Source organism: Schistocerca cancellata, chromosome 10, assembly GCF_023864275.1.
Source record: "Schistocerca cancellata isolate TAMUIC-IGC-003103 chromosome 10, iqSchCanc2.1, whole genome shotgun sequence".
In the NCBI taxonomy this organism is placed as follows: Eukaryota; Metazoa; Arthropoda; class Insecta; order Orthoptera; family Acrididae; genus Schistocerca; species Schistocerca cancellata.
Genome location: NC_064635.1, coordinates 115,910,498 through 115,937,723, shown reverse-complemented (window position 1 = coordinate 115,937,723; position 27,226 = coordinate 115,910,498).

Sequence of the window (27,226 nt, the reverse complement as noted above, 5' to 3'; positions counted from 1 at the left end):
TGGATGACTTGAAGTTTCATTTCCCTAGTATCATGCGATATGAATTGCGTGGAGCAACCAGTCCTCTGTGATAGTGGGTACCCAAATGGACAGTTAAGCTGGACACACTTTGCACAGCCTGAAGACCACTCTATTTACTTCTAGGCTCTGTAGGGTTAGCCAACACCTTCATGGGTAACTTCTTCGACGATGAGTGTTTCTGCCTGGTGGCAGAGCTGTTACTGTTGTTCCTGAGCAACTGTACTGAAGATGACGCTATCGACACCATCACAGAAGATGAGGTCCACCAAAAACTCGCACAACTGCACCTCAGGAAAGCAGGGGGTGTGACGAAGTCAAGAACACGCTCCTGAAGCGATTACTATCAGACCATTAGGTCAGCCAAGCACAATTCATGGCCCCACTCAAACTTCAGGATTTGGGTCCCGGTTCACAACAAATCTTCACTGTCGTCATTCCATTAAAAAGCTGATTGTTGACCATATTCGCATGTGCGAATACATGTCATGCATTTCATAATGGCTGTAGTCATTGCATTGCATGTTCCTTCAAATGTGCATGTGCATGCATGCATGCACATCCAAATTGGAACATGTAAAAAATGTTTGATTATAGACAAGGGAATTGAAGAAGAAAACTCGGTACCTAAAGCATGTGTATCATAGATATCGCACGAAGCCAAACCCCCTCTCCTAATCATTTGGAAATATTCCAAGATCCAAGGTATAAAAGCAATACTGAAGTGAACACCTCTCATAACCAGAATTAGTTGCTATTATGTTTGATGACAAATTTTGGGAAATACTTTTTCTAGAGACACATCTACATGCACATCAGACATTAGACGATGAATGGAAAAAAGTGGAGGTGGACTTCACTTGGTCTCCTGTTAGTTTTGATTAAATGAAGGCCTTCTGTGCATTGTGTATTTTGATAACTCAAGTCAGAAAAAGCAAATACTCAAACGTAATGGTTTAAAAGAGTAGTCCTGGAAATTCCAGTATTTAAAAACAGAATTTCTTTTAACAAATTAAGCAAATTTCAAAGATAATATAAATTTTAAAAATTCAAAACCTTGTTTTATTTGTGAAAAAGAATTTGCTATCGGAAAAAATTTAGGAGATCATTGTCACTTAACATGAAAATATCGAGAAGCTGCGCATGTAGACTGTAATCTCAGGTCTCAAAACCTTTAGGTTATTCCAATATATATTTATAATTTCGCAAATTATGATGTTCATTTGCTTATTAAAGAATTGGCAATAGATAATCGAGATGTTAACACTATTCCAAAAAATGAACAATTATATATTTCTTTTAGTAAAAAGGTTGATGATGCATTAACATTAAGATTTTTACATATGAGTAACCTTATGGCATTAGGGATTGATAAATCAACATCTAATCTTACAAAAAAATTAGAGAAAGAGCAAAATATTTTAAACATGAACGATTACATTTAATGATTAAAAGGGGAGCTTATGCTTATGAATACATGCATTGTGAAGAAAAATGAAAGAAACAAATATACCTAATACAGGAAATTTTTATTCTCGACTTAATAAATCAAATATTTCTGATGAAAATTATGATCATACAAAACAAGTCTGGAAAAAATCAATATTAAAAATTTAGATGAACATATCAAATAATATAACGAATCTGACATTGACATACTGGCAGATATTTTTGAAGATTGTAGAGATACTTGCATTAAATCTTGGTATTTTACAGCACCTGGCTTACCTGAGGATTCTATGTTAAAAATGACAAAAGTTGAATTAGATTTATTAAACACTCTTGATATGTCTTTATTTATTGAAAAAGAAATTAGAGGTGGTGTTTCTTAAAGAATTAAAAGATATGCTAAATCAAATAATAAATATATGAAAAATTATGAGCCAAATTATATTGTATGTTTAAGTGCAAATAATTTATATGGCTGTGCAATCTCTCAGTTTTTACCAATTAGAGAATTCCGTTGGTTAGACTCAACATGTTTTAATTCTGATAAAATGCTTAAAATACCAGATGCTATTGAAAATGAATATGATTATATTCTAGAAGTCGATCCAGAATATCAAAAATAATTACATGATTTCTAGAAAGATTTACCATTAGTACCAGGAAGAAGAAATAAATTATTAACATTAAATAATAAAGAAAAATATGATTCACATTATTGAAATCTTAAACAATATTTAAATCTTGGTTAAAAATTAACGAAAGCATTTGAACAATCAGATTGGTTGAAAAAATATATTGATTTTAATGCAGAATCAAGAACTAAAGCTTAAAATGATTTTGAAAAGGAAACCTTTAAAGTAAATGACTAATTCTGTACTTTGTAATACAAAGGAAAATTTTACAGATACACAAACCATTAAAATAATAACAAATTTAAAAATATATATCTGATATGTTTCAAAACCAAAGTATTAACCTACTGTTGTATCTTCCGAACATTTAGTTGCAGTGTGTATGAAAAAAATAAGAGTGAAATTGAATAAACCAATCTATATTGGAATGAGTACGTTAAATATTTAAAAATAAAAACAAAAATAGAGAGACTATTGATTTATGGTACATGGACACAAATTCTTTTATTTATGATATAAAAACTGAAGGTTTTTATAGAGCTAGGAAATCGTTGATAAGCGAATTTGAGCCATAGTCGTTACTTAGAAAATAATATTTTGAAATTCCACAAGTAAACAAGAAAGAAAAAATGAAACATGAAAACTGCAAAAATTATGTTGGTGCATGCTATTTTTAAATCGAAAATGGGTGCTTATAAAGTAGTAAGAGGAGTTAAAAAACGTTGTAAAAATGAGATTATTAAATCATTTGTACATTAAATGTACACAGTTGAATATAACATTTTTTTTTAATTCTGATGATGATATTGCGAGATGAAATTAATACTTATTGTCATTACAAAACAATTATGATTAATTAATAAAATAAACGAGAGTAACCAAAATGAATTATAAAATAACAAAATGAATTCGATATCTTTAATATTATTCATGATATGGTAATTTTTGATGTGTTTTTAAATATCTTTCACAAACAAATTTTCTATAAAACATTCACCATTCCGATAATACTTTTCTTCAAAAGCTGTTTCCTCTTTTTTTGATTGATTACTGTTACTCCTCTGAATATATTTAGCAGAATTTATAATTGCTTTATTACAATTTTCACAAGTACACGTTTCCTATTTCAGTTATTAATTAGTTGTTTTATATGTTCATTTTTCTTTTCCTTATATTTTTTGTTTCCTTTTTATACAGTCAATACAGCCTATTTTTGAAGGATATTCTTATTTGCAATTTTTATTTATAAGTATCTTTTTCTTGTTTCCACAATGGTCAAATCATTATATTTTCAATTTCCATTTATAAAGAAAAAAATTTATTAGAATTTAAGAAAATAAGAATCTAGTAAACTTTATTATATATAAACAGCGCTGTTTCTAGATCTAAAAAAACAACAAACTTATATATAACGATAAACAGTTTTAAAAATTATTGAAGAAAATAATAATACACGGTTTAAAGCAAAAAACCTTCATGATATTTTAGAATATGTTAAGTCAAGAGAGGTTCTGAAATATAATGTTAAAGATAACTATAGAAAAATTGTAAAGAAATTAAGTACAGCTTGCAGATACCCTTACATTCAAATACAAATTATATAGAGGAATCTGTATTACATTCTTTAATTATGAAATAAGAAAGGAAACAAGCCTAAATTTTTTAGATTGGAATTATGAACAAGTTTTACCATCAATTCGAAAACATAGAGAATATAAAATAAATATTAATGTAAAACACGTTGTTGAGATCATTTTGATCCTTTAAAAGATCTAAATAAAAGTAAGGTTAATTATATTGCTAAATGAGATGAAATCTGTTACAGAACTATAGCAATTTTATGTGAAAACAATGAATAAATTTATTGTTTATTACCACACGTTCTTCAAACAACCGATGAAAATCTAAAAACTACTTTAGTTATTTGAAGATTATATGTTTATAATTATGAGTACTACATTATTCGAACATAATTTAAAAATGCTCAAAAACATTAAATATTATTAGAAGTATTTGTACAAATCGTGAAGAATTTCTTAAGACTTAATGTGTACCAAATTCAGTAAATTAAATGTAATGAATGAAAGAAAGTTTAAGAAATTAACTTTAAGAATTATTTGTTGTTGAAATTATTTCAACACAATGAATAATTATTCATGGAAAACAATATAATGATGATGAAACTAATGCAGCAAGTGTTTCTTAAAATGTAAAACTAAATTTCAAAGTACTCTCTTCACAATTACATTTTAAATAATATTCACATGGATTTTTATGTCTTCATTGAAACTAGTTAATTCCATTAATTCAAATTTAAAATTTTCAAGTAATCTTTGTTAACCATTAATTGAATATGAATATAGTCTATCGTTCTTAATAAAGCAATAAGAATACTGAATATTATATTCAGTACCAAACTCATTCAAAGTTTCAATAACTAACTCCATTTATAAAAAAAGTTTTTATTAACATTTAAAAAAATTATATTACTTTTATTCATTCAACTATTTTATGAATTACCAAAACCTAACCATTTAACATATACTTTTTTTATTATTTACAACTTTTTCACCGAGATAAACATCTGGAAAAATCGTTATTATTTGTTCTTTTTCACAAAAATTTTCCTTATTTCTTCAGCATTTGAGTCTTTCAATTTGTATGTGATTCGATTATAATGAGTAACATCTACAATTTAAACATTTCTATTGATCTATTTGCTGTATATCCTGTTTTGTAAATTCCTTTGAATTTACTTATTCTTGCTTAACACCAATGTTATATTTACAATTGATATCTAACAAATTTGATACAAAATTTTGAAAAATCAACTGTAACAGGTAATAAATATTTATATTCTTTGTTTATTTTTTAGTTTCGTTTAATCTCCCAGAATCCATTTCGACGAAATCAGCTTGTGATACATCATCTATTCCAAAAGAAATGACATTCTTTTAAAAATTTTTTCGGATTAGTTTATGTAATTCGTTAATAATTTATTCATGAATGCTTAGTCCATTACCTACAAATTTTTTAACAAGTTTGTGGGACAAATGTTGCATGGCACAATGGGGTGCCATAATATGACATTAGTTTTTGTAGCTAGCTGGGGTCCCATCAGATATGAAGGTCAACTTTGTTTTTTAAATTGGGATGCTATAGTTTGGTACTTATTTTGTGATAATGGCTATCAAATCCAGTGATGTGTAGCAGTAAGGTCTTTGAAGGTCAATGAAGGTCACAAAGGTGTCATGAACGTCCATTTAGAGAAGCTGTTTGATGTGACGACCATTGGTATCAATGCAGTGCTGCAATCTTCTTGTCATGGATTGAGTGATATTTCTTATCACAATGGCACTTATCGAAGCATATGCTCTGACAATTCTCTCTCGCATATCTTCAGATGTAGTTGGAATGTCTTTATGAACACCACAAGAAAAAATCCAGAGATGTGAATTCTGGCGAACAAACTACCCACGACTGCAATAATTTTGACAAGCAAAGAGAAATAGTTTTAATGAGAGGATTACTGGTGTTTCAACCATGACTAACGTGCAATATTAGTTCAGTAATGGTACTTTTATTTTCGATAGCAGAAAGCAAACATAAACAAGCATAGAAAAGAGATGAATAGAGTTCATAATTCTAATACTTCTGGAAAGAAAGTTTTTAGATTAGGGGATAGTGTTCAGCGAAATATTTAAACTTGCTTACAAAGTTGCGCAGGACAGCAAGATGTCGGTGGGTTACGAAGTTGTGAGCAGAACACAGGCAGTTCCGCTTAATAATCTCCTCCAGCGAAATGTGAACACAGATCCTGCACAGCTGTATCAGTAACCCAGTGGCGATGAACAAACCACAAGACGCTGATATGCAACCATTGTTGACGTGTCCCCTGTTGCAAAGCACATTCATTCATTTATACACTTTGTGCACTGCCCATGACGCTTACGTCCATAACTACACAGTTCATCACATTCATATAGCCGTAGCCACAAATACACAGTTCATAGAATTGTTCTTTTACGTCACGCACGCCATAAACAATGTCCACTCTGTTCTTGCAGTTCAAACTTCTGTAACGTCATTGAAAGTCAGATATACTGCACAGTCAATTAAAATCTCCACTTTCACAGCTTGATGGAATGGGAAAGACAACGGTTCCACTACCCGAATATCAATGCCACCGTAGTTCATTCGCATGAAGGCACTATTCGTGTCTGCCACAACTAAGCATTGTTAGTGGCACTTTCACAGTCCAGTTTATTTGCTCCTAAAGTTCATTGGCGATGGCATTATGTACCGCAGTGGTAAAGCGAATTGACATTCTCACAGTTCAGTATCACTGCCCATACAGTTCTGGGTACTTTTCATAAAAACTTTTCCCGCACACGCTTCACAGATGCATCATGCACCTACCTTCTACTACACATCCTCTGTTAGATTGTCGATATCGCTATTGCTGTCCCCTGTTTACGGATGTTATATCATTATCATAAATTGCAAAAGTGCTTATAAAAGTTCTTGACTGCATTTTTCACAGTTAATAATATACCAAAAAAGAAATTTACAAACTTTTCGACAGTTACAAAGGAAAAAAACCATGATTATCCATTGGCAAACGAAATAATCACAATTACATCTTTACATTTAAAAACCACAGTAGTACGTTACATCATCATAATTACATATGCCAGCAGGAACATTAGGAAAAAAAACAGAAAACGAAAGAAAATCATGGCCAAAAATTTTATAAACATAGTTAGCAATGCCTTTTACAACACCCTATCCACATTCCTCCAGAACCTCACCAACTTCTCCCCCATTTGCTTCACCTAGTCCTACTCGACCAACAAGCCACCTTCCTTGATTTTGACCTCCACCCCAAAGGTGGCTACATCAATACCTACATCCATATCAAACCTACTAATCATCAGCAATACCTCCACTTCGACAGTTGCCACCCATTCCATACCAAGAAGTCCCATTCATAGAGCCTACCCACCCGTGGACAATCAACATCGCATCTGCAGTGCCAGTGGTCCCTCTCAAAATATACTGAGGGTCTCACTGAGGCCTTCACAGACTGTAATTATCCTCCAAACCTTGTACAAAAACATATCTCCCGGGCCTTGTCTTTTCAGTCTCCCACCACCTCCCAAAGTCTCACTGTCTGGCAACAGAGGAGCACTCCCCTCGTAACTAGGTACTACCCAGGACTGCCAGGAGAGGATCAACTGAACTACATTCTCCGCCAGGGTTTTGAATGCCTCTCGTCATGCCCTGAAATTTGAAACATTTTGCCCACTATCCTTCCCGCCCCTCCCACCGTTGTATTCCACTGTTTGCCAAACCTACATAATATACTCGTCCATCCTTACACATCCCTTGGTCCCAATTCCTTACCTCATGGCTTATATCCCTGTAAGAGACCTTTCTGCAAGACCTGTCCCATACATCCTCCCACCAACACCTACTCCAGTTCGGTCACAAACATCACCTATCCCACCAAAGGCAGGGCTGTCTGTAAAACCAGTCATGTGATCTCCAAGCTAAGCTGCAAACACTGTGCTGCATTCTTATGTGGGCATGACAACTAACAAGCTGTCTGCCTGCATGAATGGCCACTGACAAACTGTGATCAAGAAACAAGTGGACCACCATGTTGCTGAGCACGCTGCCTAACACAACATCCTTCATTTCAATGACTGCTTCACAGCCCGTGCCATATGGATCCTTCCCATCAACACCAGCTTTCCTGAAACGTGCATAAGTCTCCCTGCAATATATTCTACATTCCCATAATCCTTCTGGCCTCAACCTTCAGTAGTCATTGTCCTACTCATCCAGCCCCTTCCCTGTCCTCATTCCAGCACTACACATCCCTAATTTTTCCAATGCACCCAGTCTCTTTACGTGTGTGTGTGTGTGTGTGTGTGTGTGTGTGTGTGTGTGTGTGTGTGTGTGTGTGATCTATTTTTGACAAAGGCCTCATTGGCAGAAAGCTTATTCTGTAACAGTCTATTTATTGCACCTGTCTGCGATCCTCCATCTACACTATATGGTGAGAAGCAACTTTGTTTTTCATAATTTTGTTACACTATTTCTGGATTAGAGTCTAATTTCTTAATTTCACCTGTTTTCTCATAATCATAAAATGTCCATATATAACATTCTTCAGAATAAAGTGCTCTTTAACAATCAATAGCTTCATATGTTATGGTATATTAATAAGTTTTACTTATGGACCGTCTGACAGCAACTGAATAAAACACAATTTTAGTGCCAAAGCTTGGCTTTAAAACAAGCGTTCAGTGCATAGTGTTGTGGAATGGGGAAAAAACCGCAAATTGGCGTTTGTAAGAAGAAGAACAACACCAAAAATGCAACAGGAGCGTAATATGTAGGAAATTGTTCACGCAACCTGCCACTGATGATGCCTTGCAGAAAATAAAGGCGAAATGCGTATGGCACTAAAATTGTGTTTTATTCAGTTGCTGTCAGACGGTCCACAAGTAAAACTTATTAATATACCATAATATTACACGCAGCTGAGGAAGACAGGACCATAAAAGTTGAAGCTTCATATGTTCTTCATTTCTCAAATGTTATACAATTAATGGTGGTTTAAAATTTTTTTTTTTTTTGCAAACTTTACATTTGACTTTTTCCTCTCTTGGTTTATTACAAATATTTTCTTCATATTTAAATTAATCCCGGACATTAATCATTGTTTTTGTTTTAATTTATAAAGAAAAAATTAGTATATTTTTATATTTTTAAAATAAAATATTCGTTTATTGGAATAGATATATTTTTGATTGTGGATATAGCAAAATTAAAGTCTTATTTTTAAATTGATCTGATGCCAACAAGGACATGCAAAGTTTGCATAAAACACAAAGCTCAAAGTGTGAAACTACATGGGAATTCACAGCATGTAAAGTGTCCTTACAGCCACCCCAATGTTTTTGAAACTACCGTACAAGACATGGCTACTACTTTTTAGAGTCATAGGTATTATCGTATTACAAATTCGTTCAGGGAGAACATGTCTTTTTGTAGTTATCTTTTTGTTGACACTATCTGCTTTTTGGGGTCTTGTTATTGCATTCCATAAGAGCAGTATCGCATGGAACAAATAACATTGTTGCTACATCACAGATGTTCACATGGCGGTTTATACTGCCACTGTCCCACTCATCACACTGGTCCATTTAGCACACTTTGGCTCCCACCACTTGGGTCCCGCCTTCATCGAACTAAATCAGTGGTTCCCGAAGTTTATGAGAGTGGTACCCCCGAGAATGTAGGTAGTACCCTAACTCCCTTCCACAACTGCCAACATTAGCACTTAACTAAATTTTAGAAAAAAAATTACTTTTCTTTGAACGATTTCATTTTTCAAAGACATACAACACATGGTATTTACTTTTCCTGGGTGCCTTATTAAACAAAGAGCTGCTGAGTCACTAAGCCAATTGGTTACTGTTTATTTCTAGCCATCTTCTTTATATTTGGTTTTCTTGGTCAATGAACATCATAAGACATGTGTCAAGTCTGTTCAGTTCTTTTTCTTTTGGTTTCACATCTATAAATCTAAAATACCGTGTTTCTTTTCTGTATGCAGTGTTTTATTAGTGATGACGAGATTTCCAGTACACTGTGAATGCTATCTACAACTACTAGGAAAAGAAAGCTACCTATTCACAGAAAGTTTTGAAACTTATTATACAACTTACCTCTTCTGCACCACTCATGTCCAGAGAGACATTTGTTTCACCCACACCTTGCACCTTTACTTAAAATCTACCAAGTTGATATGGGTTCACTATACGTACTGATTGCAGTCACTTGCTTGGCGGAAACCTTACTTCATAACTGGCATGAACTGAAAGATTTTAGCCTGATAATGCTTTGTGTCTGACCACTTCCACTAATTATAATAATTGCAATAATAATACTGTGTATGCCAGCATGGTAGGTGTAATGACGTTACTACTGTCTTGCACTGTCAGTTAGTTTGTTTACCTGTTTGAAAGTGAGTAATGAAGCAATTTCTGGTCTGTTACAGGAACTACCTACAACTTGGAGAATAAATTTTCATGAGATGTTCAGCATTTGTTAGATGTCTCACTGTTATTGTCATAGCTGCATTTCCTGAAATAAACACAGAAATCGAACAAAGATTGTAAAATTTTGGCACCCTCACTTTCAAGATACACAGAAGAAAACTACTAAATTACATAGGCTAACAAAGAAGAGTTAACCTGTCCAATGTTTGCTGTTTTTCTCTAACCGTAGTAAGTGGCTGAAAACTATAATACAATCACGAGCATCGCACTACTGATACTAATTTTTTGAGATTCTGCTTAAAAATCATGGTGTAATCGACGATTATATCACTATTTTGTCATTATGAATAGTCAGTGCTAAAGGGTGAGAACTGAGGCTGAAGAACGACATTCATCCTAATTCGCCTGTTTTCAACAGCTGTATGTGGATAAAGGCATATTATGAAGACACAGAAAACAGAACCGTTACTTTCTACTGTTATTGTAAACTATGAATGAATTGTTAAGCTTTTACCCTTACATTGTATCGCAAGTTTGTTGTGGGTCACTGCATTGTTAATCTTTTAAAGGAACTGGGGCATTGAACTTTATTGGTACCACACTTTGTAAAACACTTCCAAACTAGGGATGGTGCTGTATTTAATACAACTAATGTCCAATGACAAAAGCGAGAAACTACGATACAGACAAGATGGGGCAAGTCTCGCATACTGTGTGTACGAGACGTGTACCATCTAATAGTCCACGCCACACGTTAACAATTACAGTATTGTCTCAGCAACACGGCACTAAATCTTGTGCTACATGTTTGTTGGTCGTTTCTGTCGACATTATTATTGAAATAGCACTGATGGATGATCACATTTTCTATTATAAATCAATATTTTAAAGCAATGGAAATTTTATAAATAAGAATAGCTCACTTTTTAAGGTTTATTTAAAATCCAAAATGTTGGCACTGCTGCTATGGCTAATTGTCATTTCGGTTTTTTTACCCATTTATATTAAAAAATAAGAAAAGCACCTGTTATAAGAGACCAAACAAATACCAAGAAATATCGGTTATTCAGAGCTAAAAAACCTATTGCTTTTTCCCAACCATAGAAGCGGGTGAATATGCAAAGAAGTTGTTGTTCATGGTTTCACTAGCAGTATCCTCAACTGCATAGTATCACTTATTAAGAATAGCATTTGGAAAGGAAATAATCATTGGTCTTTTGTTATGAATATTACAGTTTTAAAATATGTAGAATAATAATAATAATGATATCCAAGAAATAGTTTCATGACTAAGACACAATGATATAATTTTTTTATTCTCCACAACAAATTTCGTTTCATCCTTCAAGGGGTAATGACCCCCAGATTGGGAACCACTGAACTAAATGGTACAGCAAGGGGTTAACCTATACACAGCAGTCACCTGCGAGCTCGCTTGCACAATTTTGAGGCCATTACATTAATTGTTAGTTCTTATGATAGAATACGAGGTAATTTTTTTTCTTTAAATATCTGTGGAAAGCTTTGGAGCTATGTAAATAGCAAATAAAAAAGGTTATTACTCAAGATGTAATCGATATCAGAGGTAAATGTACCCAACTGTGCACGGGACCCATCTTCAAACATGATGAAAAGTTTCTCTTTGGATCTGCAATATACTACTCATTAAGCGCACCATCATGCAACACTTCACCATTGCACACGTACGTATTTATAACTGCCGTAACGTAATATTTGTGGCAGTTCTCAAAAGATGTTGCTTGACGATATTTAGTCTAATTTTAAATCACCAAGAACACACACCACTTTGCCTGCTTAAGACTTCTTTATTGACTTCTTACTTAGCAGCCATCTCAGAATCATCACATCTTTGCTATCAAAGAATAAACAAAAAATAAATAAAATTTTAAAGATATTACATCATGTTATCAGTAAGGAACTATAACTATTAACAGTCTTGGCAACTTCATAAAATATAAAAATTCCAGTTAGATTCATCACTGTTGCCTTTACACTACTCCGCCACCAGTAACATGGTTAAACTTTTTTACAGAAAGGTAAATTCCCAATAATTCTCAGTCATAGGTACTACAACCCTTCTGTGATTTACTCAGTTTCTGTGAAAATAATGCAACAGGTCTCCAATTTCCATTTTCCATTTTCTGGAGCACAGAACCAACAGCAGTATGTGATGCGTCTGTACATAATCCTAGGGGTAACTCTGACTTAGGAAAAACCAATAATGCAGCATTTGCTATATCTTGTTTAGATTTATCAAACATTTTCTTTGCTTCTTCAGTCCACTGAATTTGTCTATTATCCTTCTTTCTTGCTCCCTTAATACAGTCATGCAAAACAGCTTGAGCCTGTGCCGCATCTTTAAGGTAGCGACGTGATAATAAGAAGATATGACGACAAACGGGAGCGTTTCCGAAGATCGCCTGGAAGCAAACAGTGTTAGCATCAATGGAGTGAAAAACCCAAAATTTGGTTCTGTCAAGTAGACACACAGTTCAGCATTTGCAAAATTGTCACAGAAGGTTGTGTGTTCAAATCACGTCGGGGTCACGAAATATAACAGCCGTAATGTAATATTTGCGGCAGTTCTCAAAAGATGTTGCTTGACGATATTTAGTCTAATTTTAAATCACCAAGAACACACGCCACTTTGCCTGCTTATGGCTTCTTTATTGACTTCTTACTTAGCAGCCATCTCAGAATCATCACATCTTTGCTACCAAAGAATAAACAAAAAATAAAGCGAGCTAACAAGACACTGCTGTTGTACTGTGTGTAGCTGTCCTCAAAGTGGTAGGTGCACCATCTGGGGGTCAAGGGGGGGGGGGATGCAGAGAGTAATGGCACATCAGGCATACAATAAGGATCAGTAATGACATATGAAATGGGGATCGCAAATGCAACGAGAGGGTGCTACAGTCATGAGAGGGCATTGCTTACAAATACTTCAGAGTGCATGGACCCCATCACCATGCTCACTGTGGAAGGGTTGGGAGTAACGTGGCTAGCTACTCGTACAGCAGAAGGCTAAGATGCATTTAATTTACGAGGTGGCCAAATGCAAGGGGCAAGAAGTCTTGCGTTGTATCTTGCGAAATACTCTGCAAAAAAGGTGCTGTGCCACACATTATTCGCCACCCTGCATTGTCAATTGTGCAAAACTACCTCACTCCATGTGCAAAAGCCGGATGCTGGCACCAACGAACAACACGATCAGCTGCTGCAGAAGAAAGCATTATTGAAAGGATGCAGTGCATGCCATCAACCAAGTACATGACGTTTATCCTGCGCCACTGATATCTCCCAACTCTCCGTCTGGTGCATGTGGTTGAGAGAACAATGTTACATGTATAGACTATACATCAATCAGTTTGCTATTGCAATAGACAGATTAAGAAATTTGCAGTTTGTGTCACAGTCTTCAGATCAGAGATTCATATATTTACAGTTTGTGATGTAGGCTAAGATTTGAGGTTCATATACTTTTCGAAAAGAGGTCTTTCATCACACTACTGTACTAAATCTAGAAACTCATCTATTGATGAATGCACAGGACTGTTTAGCAGCAATAATTTTAATTTCTTTTTTAATTCTGTAATGGGCAATTTGGAGATATTAGGTTGGAAGAAATTCAGTAGTTTTATGCCTGTATAGTGTGGTTTTATGAGAGATACTGTGGGGTCTCTCTCTACCTTTAGTGTTGTGACATGTATGTCGTTATTAAATGTTTTGTTACTGTTTACTGCCATAATACAGGTTATTATTTGCAGCCTTGTCATCATATATGGGATGTCTAGGAATCCTTCGTACTCGGTTCGCTAGAAAATCAAATCAAACAAGTCATATTAAGGAATTTTATTACAAAAAGATAATATACAGTACTTAACTTTGACATTACACAGATGTGTTGCAAGCAAAGGGCGGCATACGAAATAATTAATCTTCAGTATATACAACTCCAAGTCTATGTTGCATAGACAGTACAAGCGAGTAACGAGCTTTGATGCTTCTATCAAAGTTGCTAGTCTTGATGCTGCTGTTCAACTGGGGCATCACCAGTTAGTCTCGGCGCTTATGTCTTCTCCACATAGGGCCCGCTGCTGTCGTGATGTCGTCCTGGAGAGAGGTCCAGTCAGTGTGCGATGGCTGACTTCTTTTCACAGTCATCTCTTCTCTATCATTCCCGACTGATGAGCCAGCACTTGACTACGCCGTAACACAGGTTATGAACAGTCAGTATTTTAAATTCTTGAAACAAAATTCTGCAAGATTCCCTGGCACATTTCTTTCTCATAATTCTAAGTGCCTTCTTCTGTAGGATAAGTACATTTTTCATATTACCTTTACAGCTGGATCCCCGTATCTCTATCCCATGGCTTAGATGGTATTCAAATATGCAAAATTTATTTGCCTCAGAGTGGTAATGTCACAAAAAGCTATCATTCTTAGGGCATATATGGCAATAGACAGCTTTTTGCAAATTGAAATTTGCTGTTCACAAAATGAGATGGCCTAAGAGGATGGAATTTACAGTGTGTTATCAATTAAATGAATCCTTGTGAAATCATTCTGCCAAAGAACACTTGGATATAAATTTAAAAAATGCCACCATCAAAGAACTACTGAAAATATATTAAACCTGTTTTGCTAATGCAAAACTAGACGATCTGAAAAGAAAAATCCTTAGAACAAACTTCAGAAAAGAATTTAAAAAGATGCAAGACAGTAACTGCTGTGGAGCTGGAGCTTCAGATGTCTACATACCAAAGTGCTGGACGTTCAAGGAGCTTCATTTTCTACAATTGCAAAAGATCTCTGTTCACTCGATCAGCACCTCTTGTGCTACTGTCAGTTGTATAGTCTTCAGTGTCAACAAGTTCTTGCATAGACCTTGCTGGAGTTTCCTTGATAATGTAAATGTGCAGAAGACTACATGCCATTGTAATGATATTCACTTTTCAGGCTACAAGTTAACATGTTTTGGGAATATCAAACTTTTGGATACTAACATTTGGTATAGCAACATTTTATTATTGAAATTCATTATTTCTTTCTACAGGACTTTGAATTATGAAGACAGAAGTGTTACAGAAATTTTGTCATCTGCCTCATCACCAGTCCCCTCATCAAGAGCTGCAGCCAGACCACAACTTGGTAAATCAACAAAGAGATAAAGAAGTGATCAGGATGTTCTTGGCATGACGTATGAATTCCTATCCAGCAGGAAACACAGGAAAAGGCAATTGCAAAAGTTTGGAGTATGAAACTCAAATCAGTGACTCCAGAACAGTCAATAGTTGCTCAGAAGCATGTTTCTGACATATTATTGGCAGGATAACTGGGAACTCTGGGGATAACATATGCATCTCCAGGACTGATCCAGACCAGAGCAACACAACCAGAAGAGAAAGTACCAGGTCAGATTGGGGCAATAAAAAAGATTTGTGAATCCTCAAACAGCCAGACAAGGACACAAGTTTTGTATGCAAAGGAGTCTTAGTAACATATTTGAATAAATGTAATTTTGATACAGTTTGCATTATTTGTGCTTGTTTCCTGTATCTTAATATATTCGCAGAAGTGACCTTTCCTTTTTTACCAAATCACTGATTAACCCTTTCGCTTGATGTGGTGGATATACTTCCCACTAAATGTATTTCTTTACAGTGTTTCTGGAATATGTGTTACTACTTCTGTATGCTCCTGGCATCTAGTGGCAGTCTGCTGCACCAGCTGTACTTTCTCTTTTTTGAGAAATATAGCCTTCAGGACTGTGGGAGGTATAATCCCACCAAACAATGGTGTTTTAATGGTTCTTGGGAAGTATGGTTACCACCTAAGTAGTTTCTAGAAGGGGTTTGGGAAGTGTACATACCACAAAATTAATCTGTCATTTGTGGTCCTTGGGAAGCATACTTACCACCAACTTAGGGATAGCCCAAAGCTTGTAGGAATATGTCTTACCACCTTTTTTCTATACCTGATATCTTGTGATAGTACTGTACATTGCACCGGATGTGTCAAAAATGCTACATTGTTCAGTTTAAATGATGACTAACTGACAACCTCAGCTGCCAACAGGAGTTGTTGATATACCTCGATGTGGACAGATGAAAATGTGTGCCCCGACCGGGACTCGAACCGGGATCTCCTGCTTACATGGCAGATGCTCTATCCATCTGAGCCACCGAGGACACAGATGAATAGCGCGACTGCAGGGACTTATCCCTTGCACGCTTCCCGTGAGACTCAATTCCCAACTGTCCACAATTCTACATGTGTATTGTACCTTATAGACATTTGCCCACCCACTCATTACTCGCGCATGCTTTGGCGATTCCCGTAAGAATCACAGGAAGCGTGCAAGGGATAAGTCCCTGCAATCGCGCTATTCATTTGTGTCCTCGGTGGCTCAGATGGATAGAGCGTCTGCCATGTAAGCAGGAGATCCCAGGTTCGAGTCCCGGTCGGGGCACACATTTTCAGCTGCCCACATCGAGGTATACCAACAACATCTGTTGGCAGCTGAGGTTGTCAGTTAGTCATCATTTATTCCAGGGAAAGCTGATCGGTCATCAACAGCAACTGTTCTTTCGAGAACAAGTTACTGTCTTCATACATATAGTTAAAGGCTAGCCAGCCATTGGCCTTCGTCTGTGTGAATGCGCACAGGTTGCCCAAACTCTTATGGGAATCGCCAAAGCGTGCGCGAGTAATGAGTGGGTGGGCAAATGTCTATAAGGTACAATACATATGTAGAATTGTGGACAGTTGGGAATGTGAGTCTCACGGGAAGCGTGCAATGGATAAGTCCCTGCAGTCGCGCTATTCATCTGTGTCCTCGGTGGCTCAGATGGATAGAGCGTCTGCCATGTAAGCAGGAGATCCCGGGTTCGAGTCCTGGTTGGGGCACACATTTTCAGCTGCCCACATCGAGGTATATCAACATCACCTGTCGGCAGCTGAGGTTGTCAGTTAGTCATCATTTATTCCAGGGAAAAGCTGATCGGTCATCAACAGCAACTGTTCTTTCGAAAACAAGTTACTGTCTTCATATATATTGTTCAGTTTGTTATGAGATCACAATTGTTGTCAGAACACATTGCTTTCCTTCTGCAATATACATCATTGTGACCTGTATTAGCAAACACATGTATTGTATGATAAAGTTTCTAGGATTCTTTTAAAATTGTGTAAACTTTAATATCATTAACAAATATTTTTTTTAAATAAATTAAAATAAAACAAAATAAAAAGCAGAAAATACTGTTTATAATTTTTTACGTGTAATGGCAATACACAGCAGTTCACAAACAGGAAGTGAGAAATCCATTTACTACCACACTTTTAATACTTCACAAAAGTGCCTTGGTGATAATGCACTACACAGTTTTTGGTCCTAATCACAAATAAAATTATCAAAAAAATACATATAGCTACTTGATCACAATCCTAATAGGGTAGCAAAAAAATTTTCTGCACTGATTTACTCCATTAAATGCGCCTGTAAAAGGGTTAAAATCTCTTATGTCCGATCATTTACCAGTCCTGTGCAGTTAGTTGAATTTTTTAATAATGTGATATTGTTTCTGCTCATGAGAAGTTTTCTAAAATTTCACTACTTTAGTCGCATTAATTAAGTGGACAGAATCATTATTACTACCACTGAATACCTCCAGAAAATTACATTCTTGTTTTGGTATATATATATATATATATATATAGGAGTCATTCCAATCCCGGGAGCGGAAAGACTTACCTTAGGGGGAAAAAAGGATGGGTATACACTCACACACACACACACATATCCATCCAAACAGATACAGACACAAGCAGACATATACAGAGGCAAAGAGTTTGGGCAGAGATGTCAGTCGAGGTGGAAGTGCAGAGGCAAAGATGTTGTTGAATGACAGGTGAGGTATGAGTGGCGGCAACTTGAAATTAGCGGAGATTGAGGCCTGGTGGATAACGGGAAGAGAGGATATATTGAAGAGCAAGTTCCCATCTCTGGAGTTCGGATAGGTTGGTGTTAGTGGGAAGTATCCAGATAACCCGGACGGTGTAACACTGTGCCAAGATGTGCTGGCCGTGCACCAAGGCATGTTTAGCCACAGGGTGATCCTCATTACCAACAAACACTGTCTGCCTGTGTCCATTCATGTGAATGGACAGTTTGTTGCTGGTCATTCCCACATAGAATGCGTCACAGTGTAGGCAGGTCAGTTGGTAGATCACGTGGGTGCTTTCACACGTGGCTCTGCCTTTGATCGTGTACACCTTGCGGGTTACAGGACTGGAGTAGGTGGTGGTGGGAGGGTGCATGGGACAGGTTTTACACCGGGGACGGTTACAAGGGTAGGAGCCAGAGGGTAGGGAAGGTGGTCTGGGGATTTCATAGGGATGAACTAAGAGGTTACGGAGGTTAGGTGGATGGCGGAAAGACACTCTTGGTGGAGTGGGGAGGATTTCATGAAGGATGGCTCTCATTTCAGGGCAGGAATTGAGGAAGTCGTATCCCTGCTGGAGAGCCACATTCAAAGTCTGATCCAGTCCCGGAAAGTATCCTGTCACAAGTGGGGCACTTTTGTGATTCTTCTGTGGGAAGTTCTGGGCTTGAGAGGATGAGGAAGTGGCTCTGGTTATTTGCTTTTGTACCAGGTCGGGAGGGTAGTTGCGGGATGCGAAAGCTGTTGTCAGGTTGTTGGTGTAATGATTCAGGGATCCCGGACTGGAGCAGATTCGTTTGCCACGAAAACCTAGGCTGTAGGGAAGGGACCGTTTGATGTGGAATGGGTGGCAGCTGTCATAATGGAGCTACTGTTGCTTGTTGGTGGGTTTGATGTGGACGGACGTGTGAAGCTGGCCATTGGACAGGTGGAGGTCAACGTCAAGGAAAGTGGCATGGGATTTGGAGTAGGACCAGGTGAATCTGATGGAACCAAAGGAGTTGAGGTCGGAGAGGAAATTCTGGAGTTCTTCTTCACTGTGAGTTCAAATCATGAAGATGTCATCAATAAATCTGTACCAAACTTTGGGTTGGCAGGCCTGGGTAACCAAGAAGGCTTCCTCTAAGCGACCCATGAATAGGTTGGCGTACGAAGGGGCCATCCTGGTACCCATGGCTGTTCCCTTTAATTGTTGGTATGTCTGGTCTTCAAAAGTGAAGAAGTTGTGGGTCAGGATGAAGCTGGCTAAGGTAATGAGGAAAGAGGTTTTAGGTAGGGTGGCAGGTGATCGGCGTGAAAGGAAGTGCTCCATCGCAGTGAGGCCCTGGACGTGCAGGATATTTGTGTATAAGAAAGTGGCATCAATGGTTATAAGGATGGGTTCTGGGGGTAACGGATTGGGTAAGGATTCCAGGCGTTCGATAAAGTGGTTGGTGTCTTTGATGAAGGATGGGAGACTGCATGTAATGGGTTGAAGGTGTTGATCTACGTAGGCAGAGATACATTCTGTGGGGGCTTGGTAACCAGCTAAAATGGGGCGGCCGGGATGATTGGGTTTGTGAATTTTAGGAAGAAGGTAGAAGGTAGGGGTGTGGGGTGTCGGTGGGGTCAGGATGTTCATGGAGTCAGGTGAAAGGTTTTGTAGGGTGCCTAAGGTTCTGAGGATTCCTTGAAGCTCTGCCTGGACATCAGGAATGGGATTACCTTGCCAAACTTTGTATATGGTGTTGTCTGAAAGCTGACACAGTCCCTCAGCCACATACTCCCGACGATCAAGTACCACGGTCGTGGAAACCTTGTCCGCCGGAAGAATGACGATGGACCGGTCAGCCTTCAGATCACAGATAGCCTTGGCTTCAGCAGTGGTGATGTTGGGAGTAGGATTAAGGTTTTTTAAGAAGGATTGAGAGGCAAGGCTGGAAGTCAGAAATTCCTGGAAGGTTTGGAGAGGGTGATTTTGAGGAAGAAGAAGTGGGTCCCGCTGTGACGGAGGGTGGAACTGTTCCAGGCAGGGTTCAATTTGGGTAGTGTCTTGGGGAGTTGGATCATTAGGGGTACGATTAGGATCATTTTTCTTCGTGGCAAAGTGATACTTCCAGCAGAGAGTACGAGTGTAGGACAGTAAATCTTCGACGAGGGCTGTTTGGTTGAATCTGGGAGTGGGGCTGAAGGTGAAGCCTTTGGATAGGACAGAGGTTTCGGATTGGGAGAGAGGTTTGGAGGAAAGGTTAACTACTGAATTAGGGTGTTGTGGTACCAGATTGTGTTGATTGGAATTTTGAGGTTTTGGAAGGAGTGGAGCTGGAAGTGGGAGATTGAGTAGATGGGAGAGACAGGGTTTGTGTGCAATGAGAGAAGGTTGAGGATTGCTGGTAAGGTTGTGAAGGGTGAGTGAGTTGCCTTTCCAGAGGTGGGAAACCAGGAGATTGGATAGTTTTTTGAGGTGAAGGGTGGCATGCTGTTCTAATTTGCGGTTGGCCTGTAGGAGGATGCTCTGAACAGCCGGTGTGGATGTGTGAGAGGAAAGATTGAGGACTTTTATTAAGGATAGGAGTTGACGGGTGTGTTCATTGGCTGAGTTGATGTGTAGGTGAAGGATTAGGTGGGTGAGGGCAATGGATTGTTCAGTTTGGAACTGGTATAGGGACTAATGGAAAGGAGGGTTGTAGCCAGAGATGGGAACTTTAAGTGTGAGGCCTTTTGGGGTAATGCCAAATGTCAGACAAGCCTGAGAAAATAAAATATGCGAGCGTAATCTGGCTAGGGTGAAGGCATGTTTGCGGAGGGAATATAAATAAAACTTAATGGGGTCGTTGTGGGGGTGTTGTGAGGGTGACATGGTATTAGAAGGTGGAAAGTGTAACATGAGGTTGAAATGAAAATGAAAATAACTGGAGAAAGTAACTGGAGATCTGTTATGAAAAAAGGCGAAAAATTGTTGGTTTGAGATGAGCTATGTTGATCCTGTGCTGAACTTAGGTTGGGGAACAATGATGAGTACAAAGGTTAGGTGGTTGTGTTACCGCCAAAACACGTTAAAGGATGGAGAAATTCGGGAAAATTTCGAAAAAACTGCGTGTAAATGTATTAAAAGGAATGGTTTTGTGGTGGCAGATTACGAAAATGAGGTTGACAATTGTCTGGCGAAGAAATAATGACGTTAAAACCCGTGGGAAGCGGCTAAATATTATCAGTGATGTGCGAAAAACGGAAATGGAAATAAAGCGAAAAGAAGAAATGACAACAGCTTTCGCATCCCGCAATTACCCTCCCGACCTGGTACAAAAGCAAATAACCAGAGCCACTTTCTCATCCTCTCAAACCCAGAACCTCCCACAGAAGAACCACAAAAGTGCCCCACTTGTGACAGGATACTTTCCGGGACTGGATCAGACTTTGAATGTGCGGATGGATATGTGTGTGTGTGTGTGTGCGAGTCCTTTTTTCCCCCTAAGGTAAGTCTTTCCACTCCCGGGATTGGAATGACTCCTTACCCTCTCCCTTAAAACCCACATCCTTTCGTCTTTCCCTCTCCTTCCCTCTTTCCTGACGAAGCAACTGTTTGTTGCGAAAGCTTGAATTTTGTGTGTATGTTTGTGTTTGTTTGTGTGTCTATCGACCTGCCAGCGCTTTTGATTGGTAAGTCTCATCATCTTTGTTTTTAGATATATTTTTCCCATGTGGAATGTTTCCCTCTATTATATATACACTCCTGGAAACTGAAATAAGAACACCGTGAATTCATTGTCCCAGGAAGGGGAAACTTTATTGACACATTCCTGGGGTCAGATACATCACATGATCACACTGACAGAACCACAGGCACATAGACACAGGCAACAGAGCATGCACAATGTCGGCACTAGTACAGTGTATATCCACCTTTCGCAGCAATGCAGGCTGCTATTCTCCCATGGACACGATCGTAGAGATGCTGGATGTAGCCCTGTGGAACGGCTTGCCATGCCATTTCCGCCTGGCGCCTCAGTTGGACCAGCGTTCGTGCTGGATGTGCAGACCGCGTGAGACGACGCTTCATCCAGTCCCAAACATGCTCAATGGGGGACAGATCCGGAGATCTTGCTGGCCAGGGTAGTTGACTTACACCTTCTAGAGCACGTTGGGTGGCATGGGATACATGCGGACGTGCATTGTCCTGTTGGAACAGCAAGTTCCCTTGCCGGTCTAGGAATGGTAGAACGATGGGTTCGATGACGGTTTGGATGTACCGTGCACTATTCAGTGCCCCCTCGACGATCACCAGTGGTGTACGGCCAGTGTAGGAGATCTATCCCCACACCATTATGCCGGGTGTTGGCCCTGTGTGCCTCGGTTGTATGCAGTCCTGATTGTGGCGCTCACCTGCACGGCGCCAAACACGCATACGACCATCATTGGCACCAAGGCAGAAGCGACTCTCATGGCTGAAGACGACACGTCTCCATTCGTCCCTCCATTCACGCCTGTCGCGACACCACTGGAGGCGGGCTGCACGATGTTGGGGCGTGAGCGGAAGACAGCGTAACGGTGTGCGGGACCGTAGCCCAGCTTCATGGAGACGGTTGCGAATGGTCCTCGCCGATACCCCAGGAGCAACAGTGTCCCTAATTTGCTGGGAAGTGGCGGTGCGGTCCCCTACGGCACTGCGTAGGATCCTACGGTCTTGGCGTGCATTCGTGCGTCGCTGCGGTCTGGTCCCAGGTCGACGGGCACGTGCACCTTCCGCCGACCACTGGCGACAACATCGATGTACTGTGGAGACCTCACGCCCCACGTGTTGAGCAATTCGGCGGTACGTCCACCCGGCCTCCCACATGCCCACTATATGCTCTCGCTCAAAGTCCGTCAACTGCACATACGGTTCACGTCCACGCTGTCGCGGCATGCTACCAGTGTTAAAGGCTGCGATGGAGCTCCGTATGCCACGGCAAACTGGCTGACACTGACGGCGGTGGTGCACAAATGCTGCGCAGCTAGCGCCATTCGACGGCCAACACCGCGGTTCCTGGTGTGTCCGCTGTGCCGTGCGTGTGATCATTGCTTGTACAGCCCTCTCGCAGTGTCCGGAGCAAGTATGGTGGGTCTGACACACCGGTGTCAATGTGTTCTTTTTTCCATTTCCAGGAGTGTATATATATATATATATATATATATATATATATATATATATATATAAATGGCTCTGAGCACTATGGGACTTAACATCTATGGTCATCAGTCCCCTAGAACTTAGAACTAATTAAACCTAACTAACCTAAGGACAGCACACAACACCCAGCCATCACGAGGCAGAGAAAATCCCTGACCCCGCCGGGAATCGAACCCGGGAACCCGGGCGTGGGAAGCGAGAATGCTACCGCACGACCACGAGATGCGGGCTATATATATATATAATAAATGTTGGATTTCAAGTTTCTTGTCCATTGTTTTATCAAAAGTAAGGTGCCTCCTTTGAACTGACAAAAACTGAAAATGTTTCAGATAGCATTTGTGTACTCCAGATTGATTTCAGTGAGAAGTTCACTACAGCTCGCCAGGATGAGCTGCAGCATGCACACTGGAGTAAGGAACGAATCACTCTTTGCATAGCAGTGACTTATGCAGTTTCTGGTCCAGTTTCATATGATATTGCATCTGATTACTTGCAACTTGATAAGCTAGCTGTTCATGTTTTTAATCAGAACATATTTCTGAAACTAAAAAATAAATTCCCTAATCTTAAGGTAGTAGAAATATTCTTCGTTGGTGCTAACCAATATTTCAAACAGTTACGCATTAGCCAATGTAACTTTCAGCAAAGGCAATCATGGTCCTGTGATAAAGTTAATGGGATAGTAGTTCCAGCAGAGGGGATAAAAACAAATGCTGATAATTTACAGCAGCATTGGAGTGATATCAGAACTCTTCCAAGCACTCATCAAGACGAGTCACAACACCTTTGAGAAATACAGAGTGGGTTGTTGGTCTAGAATCTGAACAATGATATTTGCACAAATTTGTTGGACTAGATTTCACTGATGAACGTGAAAAAAAACATTTTAGTTAAGTTCCCTAAGAGTAGAGAAAACATTTTGCCTGAAAAGGACAACACTAGTGGAGCTGATACTACCCCATTGGTGTGTATATTTCAAGAACCTATCACAGATTCTCAGGAAATTAAATTAAAGCTTTCGAAATACATTTGGGTCTGTTTCCTGAATGCTGTTCGTTTATTCGTAAATTTGTCATCACATAATGATTTCAGCATTGTGGGGTATATAATTTCAGTTCTTCACTATAACCTCCTCAGTCCGTGGGTCCACATGCGTGGACTTCGCGTTTTTATTTCGTAAAGCTTATGAACAGTTTCTATCGACTAAATACCTCTAGTACACATTTGTGGAAGCTTCGTAGTTTCAGTCCATGCCACCAGATTGCACCACAATCTGCTTGCAGTGCCCTCTGTGATGTCGGCGAAATGGCTACACATGGCACACGCTCTGAATGTAATTCAAAATAATACCTTATTCTATACGCTAACTTTACTTTATTTTTTGCTTTATATTTGTAAAAATAGTCACAAATGTGATTGATATATATTTTTTTCCAAATTATCTCTTATTGTGAATACAGAGGACATCGAAAGTCGAATTACATGTATGTGTACTTCAGATCTCAACTTCAAAGTTTTCCTGCTTACCTTATTTATTGTGAAGTTTTGGTTGTTATGGTATTGCGTGAAGAAATCCTCATAATTATCCAATTGTTACGGCAAAAAGTTATATAATGTTAACGATCTCGATTATTTAAACGTCAAAAATTATTTTATGGAATTATTTTCAGTAATAAACGATGAAGACGTACATCGGATGCTCGAGGAGAGTGACTTCAGTTCACTTTCAGACGATGAGAGTCAATAATTGTTGGATGAGAAGGCTGTCCCTGAATCTACAGTCACTACTGAACAAGCAGATATCGAAATAGAAGACCCTACGCCTGGTTCGTGGCAGGACAGTGGACGTAAACGTAAGTTAAAATGGAAGTGCTCAAAAATGGAAAACAAGGAACCAGGTGAAGATAATTTCGAAGATATGACGGATGGGGTGTTAAGGGATCCTGCTGAATACTGTTTAGAATATTATGATAAGAATTTTTGGAATGTTGTTGCAGAACACCCAAATCTATATCATGTGCAAAGTAATAGTAAGAATTTGAACACAAATATGAACGAAAATCTTTCCTTTGTTGGGATTGAAATTCTAATGCGTACGGTCAAGCTACCACAAGCCAAGATGTACTGGAGTAGGCTAAATAAGCCTGAAATAAGTTCTGCAGAAATTTTTACGAAGTCTCAGACGGTGTTCAGGAATTGGTGGTGGAGTGTTTGTGTCTGTCAGTAGTGGTTTATCTTGTAGTGAAGTCGAAGTAGATACTCCGTGTGAATTGGTATGGGTGGAGGTTATACTTAACAGCCGAACTAAGTTAATAATTGGCTCCTTCTACCGACCCCCAGACTCCGATGATATAGTTGCTGAACAGTTCAGAGAAAATTTGAGTCTCGTAACAAATAAACACCCCACTCATATGGTTATAGTTGGTGGGGACTTCAACCTTCCCTCGATATGTTGGCAACAATACTTGTTCAAAACCGGTGGTACGCAGAAAACATCTTCCGAGATTGTCCTAAATGCTTTCTCCGAAAATTATTTCGAGCAATTAGTCCACGAACCCACGCGAATTGTAAATGGTTGCGAAAACACACTTGACCTCTTAGCCACAAACAATCCAGAGCTAATAGAGAGCAACATGACTGATACAGGGATTAGTGATCACAAGGTCGTTGTAGCTAGGCTCCATACCGTTCTTCCAAATCCACCAGAAACAAACGCAAAATAATTTTATTTAAAAAAGAGGATAAAATGTCACTAGAAGCCTTCCTAAGAGACAATCTCCATTGCTTCCGAACTGACTATGCAAATGTAGACGAGATGTGGCTCAAATTCAAAGATATAGTAGCAACAGCAATTGAGAGATTCATACCTCATAAATTGATAAGAGATAGAACTGATCCCCCATGGTACACAAAACAGGTCCGAACGCTGTTGCAGAGGCAACGGAAAAAGCATGCGAAGTTCAGAAGAACGCGAAATCCCGAAGACTGGCTAAAATTTACAGACGCGCGAAATTTGGCACGGACTTCAATGCGAGATGCCTTTAATAGGTTCCACAACGAAACATTGTCTCGAAATTTGGTAGAAAATCCGAAGAAATTCTGGTCGTATGTAAAGTACACAAGCGGCAAGACGCCGTCAATACCTTCACTGCGCAGTGCCAGTGGTACTGTTACCGACGACAGTGTCGCTAAAGCGGAGTTATTGAACGCAGTTTTCCGAAATTCTTTCACCAGAGAAAACGAATGGAATATTCCAGATTTGAAACACGAACAGCTGCTAGCATGAGTTTCTTAGAAGTAGATACCTTAGGGGTTGCGAAGCAACTCAAATCGCTTGATACGGGCAAGTCTTCAGGTCCAGATTGTACACCGATTAGGTTGCTTTCAGATTACGCTGATACAATAGCTCCCTACTTAGCAGTCATATACAACTGCTCGCTCACCGATAGATCTGTACCTACAGATTGGCAAATTGCGCAGGTCGCACCAGTGTTTAAGAAAGGTAGAAGGAGTAATCCATCGAACTGCAGATCTATATCATTGACGTCGGTTTGCAGTAGAGTTTTCGAGCATATACTGTATTTAAACATTATGAATCACCTCGGAGGGAACGATCTATTGATACGTAATCAACATGGTTTCAGAAAACATCGTTCTTGTGCAACGCAGCTAGCTCTTTATTCGCATGAAGTTATGGCCGCTATCGACAGGGGATCTCAAGTTGATTCTGTATTTCTAGATTTCCGGAAAGCTTTTGACACCATTCCTCACAAGTGGCTTCTAATCAAGCTGCGGGCCTATGGGGTATCGTCTCAGTTGTGCGACTGGATTCGTGATTTCCTGTCAGGAAGGTCGCAGTCCGTAGTAATAGACGGCAAATCATCGGGTAAAACTGAAGTGATATCAGGTGTTCCCCAGGGAAGCGTCCTGGGG